The following is a 7,623-nucleotide window of genomic DNA, read 5'->3' as shown; positions in this document are numbered from 1 at the left end:
TGCAAGAATTAGATGTTATTATGTGTGTCAACTCCCTTAGAGAAGCATAAACTTAAGGTGTTAAACAAATTCATGGAGAAAAAAGTCAAAGAAAGCTGTTTTGAAAATTAAAAATCTCGTTGTCCTCTAGAGGGAGCCATATGCAGGAGGTTATTAACAGACATGTATAACATTGATGAGCTAATGAATTATCACTAATGAGAAGTCAGATCATTAAATAGCTTGTTAGCCTCATATTGGAGCTGGCTTCAAACTGGCACCCAGAAGATATATCCAAACCTCTCTCATTTCTGTTCTCTTTTATTATTTGACTTGATCTTTCTTTTACTCCTCCAAACATGGCTCATATTTTCAACCACACATTTAGGATTTGGTAAGTCTTTGTTAAATACCCATCTTTGTGAATGAGTGAATTATGAATTGTGAATGCGTAAATAAATTGTTAGTTCAATGAGTTTTGTAGTGAAGCAATGAACTGTTTGTGGTGAAGTAGGTTTTTCAGTAATTTCTATGGAGATGGAGAAGAAGCATTGGCCCATGAAATTGGGAGATGAGGAGACACCATTTTTCCCCCTTCCACAGTTGGAAATGGAAAAACTGCTTCTCTGTGAAGCTAGTCTATGTAATGCCGCCCCGCCCCAAAGATGAACACTATCACTGTTCTGCCAACTTGAGGCAGAAACAAGATTACTTTTATGAAGAACTCCTTGCTCCCTCTGCTGGCAGTATGGAGTACAACACACACTTTGGAAGTCTCATTATTCATAATGACAGGAACAGGGAAAACACATGGGGACTTTGGGATGCAGAATTTATTTAGTGGAGATTAAGTGAAGAGTCTCTTACCAGCTGCAGCAAAATAATGGCAGAAAACAATAATTAACATAAAAATAATAATGGCTAATATTTGTCAGAACTGTGTTCCAAGCATAATTTCAAGCACTTTACATGCATTTTCCCATTAAGGAGATTTCTCTGTGGCTGGTAATAGATTACTATAATTTGGGTTGGGGTGTGAAGTAAGGAAGAAGTCATTGTTCAGTCTCATAACAACAACAACAAAGGAATGTTTTGTTTGGCATCCATTTTAGACTATCACCTTCAAAAGAGAGATTCTATTTCAAACTAGAAGATTCAGAAATAAATACTGCCTAAAACCAAGTAGGGAACTCTCAGGTCAAAAGTAATTGTACAAGCATAAACAGTGAACTTATTTAGTTAAGCTTTTTATTTATTTTATACAGTCAAGGGCAACCCTATAGACAAGCCTTTCAATTTTAAGAGCCCAAATTTATGTTAAAATTGGTGCTTCAATCAAAATTCGTCCAAGTTCTCAAAGCTCACATTGGAAAAGTTCCTAGATGGACCTCATTGAGTGGAAACATTCTGCTGTTTATGTTTTGTTTTCCATCAACTTCTTATTTTTTTGCTCCAAAATGCAAAATGCTTTGGCAGGAGCTAGTGGAATCATGTTAATATATTTATGATGCAGAAATGTTTCATTTTATAAATATTTTGAGAAAGGAATATGTAGTTAAGAAGACTATATGGAGTATGAAAAGATAACAGGTTTGGGAATCAAGCAGATGTGGTTTTGAATCTTTTGTAGCATGGGGATGATTATAACATAGAGAGCTATTAAAAGTGCTGAAGATAATGGTGCCTTTTCTGACATATAGCAGGTGTAACAGTAAGGGTCCAATAAGATGACAGATAACAGGTGGGATGCCTGAGTGGCTCAGTCAGTTAAGCGTCTGACTCTTGATTTCAGCTCAGGCCATGATCTCACCGGTTTGTGGGTTAGAGCTCTGAGTCAGGCTCTACACTGAAGGCACACAGAGCCTGCTTGGAATTCTCTCTCTGCCTCTCTCTGTCCCTTTGCCACTTGTGTAGGTGTGTGCTCTCTCTATATCAAAATAAATAAATAAACTTAAAAAAGATGATTGATAGATAGATAGATAGATAGATAAGCAGACAGGCACTCAGTCAAGGATTTGACCTTAGGCAATCATCCTGGGAGCTGGTTAAACAATCTCTATAAGACTGCTGTCCTCATGACTGGTGCTGAAGCTTGCAGCCCATAATGCTGGCAGGCAGGAAGACAAGATATATGTAAAGCTGGGGATAACAAGAACAAACTAGAACCTAAAAGCAAGAGCTGGAAGTTAGAAAGAAAAACTAAACCCTGTATCAGTTCTTATTGACTGTGGCCTCAGTGACGTGGGTGTCTTACAGAAGCTAGGCACACATGGAACTTGTCATGGAGGAACACACACACCTGACTCAGGAGCTCAATAAACTAAAGGAGGGTCAGGGAAAGGTGGGACTAGTGGCACCCATTTTGGACTCATGCCTGTAAGGTAAGCAAGCCAATAAACAACAATATGTATGACTATCAGATAAGTGCTGCTTCACTTCTTCCCTCCAAATCTCATAGAAAATCTCTTTTATGTCCCACCCAAATCAGAAACCTACAAAAAAGGGAATTTTGGAGATGTACTTCAGTCCAGTTAAGTAGACATGTTACAAAGCAACCACTGTATGAACCCATTAACCCCAAAGTACTGGTATCTGTGCATTATTCATGATTTTCTCTTTAAACAAATTAGCTATTACTAATATTATTTAGTTACAGAGCTTTATATAGGTGTCTAGTAATGGGGGAGATAAGGTACATTCATGACCAATGATGAAATATAGTGTAGCCTAAGATAAATGGCAAATGCCACAGAAGATAGAATTCCATTTTGGATTTTGATGCCCATTAATTCATAGTGCAGGACAGTAGTTCTGGGTTGAAAAGGATTCTGAGCTGCATTCATTCAACAAAGTTTTAGTGACTTCCTGCTATATGTGAGACACTGTTAAATGGTATGGTTGTAGCAGTAAATGAAAATGTCAAAAAGCCATGCCTTCATTCTAGCAAGGAAGAGAGCCAATACACAGATAAATAAGCAAAATAGATAACAAATATACTTGAGCTTAGCAGAAAGATTGCTGTAATCTATAAGTGATGTATGGAGTTGGAAGTGGTGTCTCACGGGTGTCCATTTGTTCTCCCTGTTTTTAAAGGGCAAGGGCAAGATAGTGATACCACTAGGAGTGTTCAGGAAGCTTTGAGGTATGGGGAAAGTTTTTATTTATTTATTTATTTATTTATTTATTTATTTATTTTTATTTTATTTGTTTTTAATTTTTTATTTGAGAGAGAGCACACATGAGCAGGGGAGAGGGGCAGAGGGATAGAGAGAGAGAATCTTTGTGCAGGCTCCATGCTCAGCGCAATTCCGTTACAGGACCTTGGGATCATGACCTGAGCCATAATCAAGAGTTGGACACTAAACTGACTGAGGCACCCAGGTGCCCTGGGCAATATTTGGACACTAAAATCTAGTCATCTTTCAAGACTGAATTCACAGTTTCTTTTCCACATCAAGAAATCTCTGCTCTGAGATACTGTGTGCTTAAGTTGCAGTGTGTTGGTTGATCAGAATGGTTGAAGGAGAGGGGCCATGTAAGTATAGCAGGTGTAGATGTGGCTGGAAACAAAGAGCAGGGTTAGGGGGACGAGCACTTGAATGTAAGGCCTGTTACACAACATTTGTTTTTCTAAGTTGTGCAGTATAGATTTTTCCAGAGGCTCATAAAGCTAGCAGTGATAGGACCCATGTTGGAGTCCAATCCCCCTTCTCCATGTGAGGTTGATTGTGAAGATGAAAATCAATAGGCAATAAAGGTAGTCCTTGTTAAAACTAAATTGGAATGATTGATTTTCCTCTGGATCATTTAGATTCCTGAAATCTGTGGGCCTCATTATGGAAACAGAAATATTTACTCTTCACTTAAAGTTTTATAGCATAGAAAGAAAGAGATAAAATCCAAATATCACTGGGGAAAAATGCAAGAAAACCAGGTCTTTATGTGGCAATTTAAGGTAATAATGTGGCCCATAAAGAAGGGTTAATGTGCCCTGACTGCTCTGAGAACAAATCTCATCATCAAAATAAAAGCTCAAATGCTGGTAAACTTGGAGACTGTGGTGTGGGGTGGGGTGGGGTTGGGGGTGGTGTTATGACTTAAAATGAATTAATCTAAAATCCCTAAAAGAAAGTTCAATGGGTTCCTCCACACCTCCAAAAAGCTCTAGTCTGAGAAGTAAAAGGTGTTATGGGGGGTCAGCAAGTATATTAGACTATTTTTTATGGGGCAGAAATAGGAGACCTGACTGGATAGCTTCTTCAAGTCAGCATAGAACATGTGGATATTATCTGTTAAGTATAATATATGAAGCTAAGAACACCTATTAGTAAAATACAAATGCCATCAACAGAAAAACAAAAGTAGAAGGCTCATAATCAATGATTTGCAAGATAAGTGCTGGTTGACTGGGGTGGGGCGACTTTAGAGAAGGGGAAACATCCAAGTTGGATGAATCTAGAAGGGAAAAGAAGGCTATCACCTCAAGTAACATAGAAATTTAAAGTAAAAAACGTCCTTGAAGATTGAAATTCCAATTTTTGAAAACTGAGGGCTAATGCAAATATTTTATCAGACAATTTTTATATGTTAGATAATATACTTTACCATTATTATATGATAATCCAAGTAATGATTTGAGTTCATATTCTCTGGTCAATCTTCCCCTCCCTAGTCATAGACCTGGAACCAGGGCTCAGGACATTGTTTTCAGACCAGGCCTGATAGCTGAGAATAACGTCACAGAAACGTGGATACCCCTACTGTAAATGAGCCCTAGTCTTTGGATCCCCTGACTACTGCAAAATGGAGGATCATTCATATTACAGTTTACTCAGTCTTATATATAAGGATACAGTCTAGAATTCATCTAGAGTAATATTTCAACAAGACTTTTTGAAAAAGATATCTCTATAAATTTTCTGATCAATTTGTGAAAGGAGAAATACAATTAAAGCACATGGTACATGCTGGGAGTCTCCTGGTTGATTATGGAGAATACCTTGTGTTTTTGTTTACTCAGTATCTATTTCCCCTTCCTATACATGTACCTCAATTTTCCTTTAGGGAACTCTCTCTCTTCACATGAAGCTAATTTTTGGCTTCAGAAATTGACAAAAGTACAGTTTTGGATAATCAAAACACCACATCCCTTTGGCCACAGTGATTGTTTTATGAATAGGCATGTGGCTCAAAACCATCCCTGTGTTGTATTCCCAAAGCTTCCAACATGAGATGCTCTCCTTCCACTGGATTATGTTTAAAAGCTTAGATGTAAACTTGAAGCTATTTTAACCACCTTGCTTGTCTAAGAATAAAGCCGTCACATGGGAAAAAAAAGTGAAGATAGAGAAAAGACTACTCCAGGGGCGCCTGGGTGGCTCAGTCGGTTAAGCTTCCAACTTCAGCTCAGGTCATGAGCTCACCGTTCACGGGTTCAAACCCCGTGTCAGGCTCTATGCTGACAGCTTAGAGCCTGGAGCCTGCTTTGAATTCTGTGTCTCTGTCTCTCTCTGCTCCTCCCCTGCTCATGCTCTGTCTCTCTCTCTCAAAAATCAATAAACATTTTAAAAAATTTAAAAAAAAGACTACTGAATGATGATATTGAATGAGAATCTGAAATTTATGAACCAATGAATTCCATTTTTAGTTTAAAATAGACTGAGTTATTTTAGTTACAAACAGCAGATACCTAACTCAGCTAATACACATATAAAGAAAATATGTGCATAAAGAAAAAAATAATTCCTAATTGGATTAGAATCTTATAAAAATATCACGTGACATTAGCTAATTTCACTTATAATGAAGATTTGAGAGACACAAACTATGTTTAATTGATTTATAATGTATCATAGTCATAACATTATATTAATAATAATGGCTAAAAATCAATGCTAATATTAAGGACAAGAATAAAACTCTCTTATCTGGCAGACAGTTCTTCAAAATCTGCAAAAATAAATAATAATAATAATAATAATAATAATAATAATAATAATAATTGGGGCAGATTCTAGCATAGATGCAACCCAAATTATTGGTCACTAATGTTGGTTGTAACTGCAAAGGTAAGATCACCATTTCTAAACATATGAAAAGTTTCTCTTAATATGAAAATGTGCTTTTCACATATTCCTCAGAACTTCCTTAAAAACTGAAAGCATTTTATATCCCTTTTCACAGAAGAATAATACAATCTATGTGCAGTAATTCGAACAATAATGATTAAATTAAGTTACTCTTCTTGTTGACATCCCACTTATAACCAACGAGCTGCCCACAACTGTCTTGAAATGCCTTTAATTCCAAAGTACAGTATAAGTGAATTATCACACTTCATAGCCAAAGATAATTACATTCATTTAAAAAATGAAAGATACTGTCAAATTGAACATTCACAAAGTCTAAAGTATTAAATCTATTTCTTTATAATATATGGGGTATTCAAAATCTGGATAGTAGCTTGCAATCAGAAATGTTAAAAAAGAGGATGATCAATTTAATCTTTCTATACAATTTAGGAATCAAATATAGGAATAAGTATTATTGGGATTCACTGATGTTATTGATAAAATAAATGTGAACACCATGAATTTAGAATGTACCTTCCAAGTATGAAGTTGTGAATGCTTTTTTACTACTTTTAGCTTGTTAAGTGTTAAAACCACAGACAATAGGTACAGTATATGTCCAAAATTGCTTCTCCAATTTACAGATTGAAAACAAAACAAAATAAAACAACAACAACAAAAATAAAATTTAAAGACAAACAGTAAAAGGAAATAGCTGAAGAAAAAAAAGGGGGGGGAGGGCAACTATCATTGATGGACAAATAATTCATACTTTTTAGGATGCACTTTTAAGAAAACACCAAAGATTCCAATTTTTAAGAGGACTGACTAAACAATTAACACAAGTAAATACAAATAAGTAGGAAAGAAAGAAAGAAAGAACAAAGAAAGAAAGAGAGAAAGAGAGAAAGAGAAAGAAAGAACAAAAGAGAAAGGGAGAAAAGGAGGGAGGGAAGGAAGAAGGAAGGAAGGAAGGAAGGAAGGAAGGAAGGAAGGAAGGAAGACAAAGAACATGCAAAGTGAAATAACAATGATACAACATGCTTTTTCTATTAGGTGAACCAAGAGAGTATAAGGGAAAAATACATTAGATAGGAAAAATTCACTAGATAAGTAAGATTAATGGCGAAACAAATTTACCAATTTGCCTTTTATCTTACAAAAATTTCTCACAATTTTCTGCTCTGATGATGGCATCCTTACCTTCCATCCCACCTATGAAGTTATGGCTAAATTATTTTTAAATATCATTTTTAATGCTATTTTAAGTAGTTTGAGTTGGGGAAATGAAATTACATGTTAAGTCTACCAACATCCTCCTTAATAAATAAATAAATAAATAAATAAATAAATAAATAAATAAGTATATTTATATATACATGCATGTGTATATATGTTTATACATACATATGTATGTATGTTTATATACATATATATTTATATTTATATATTCTTGGAAATAATAATATAATATGCAATATATTTTATGTCATAATATATCATGCACTATTTTTACTTGAAATATATAAACATACATTTAAAACATATATTTATGCTATGCATTATTATCATT

Source organism: Panthera pardus, unplaced genomic scaffold (genome assembly GCF_024362965.1).
Source record: "Panthera pardus isolate Hobbes unplaced genomic scaffold, ASM2436296v1 HiC_scaffold_22, whole genome shotgun sequence".
Classification (NCBI taxonomy): Eukaryota; Metazoa; Chordata; class Mammalia; order Carnivora; family Felidae; genus Panthera; species Panthera pardus.
Note: the sequence above shows the minus strand (reverse complement) of the source record.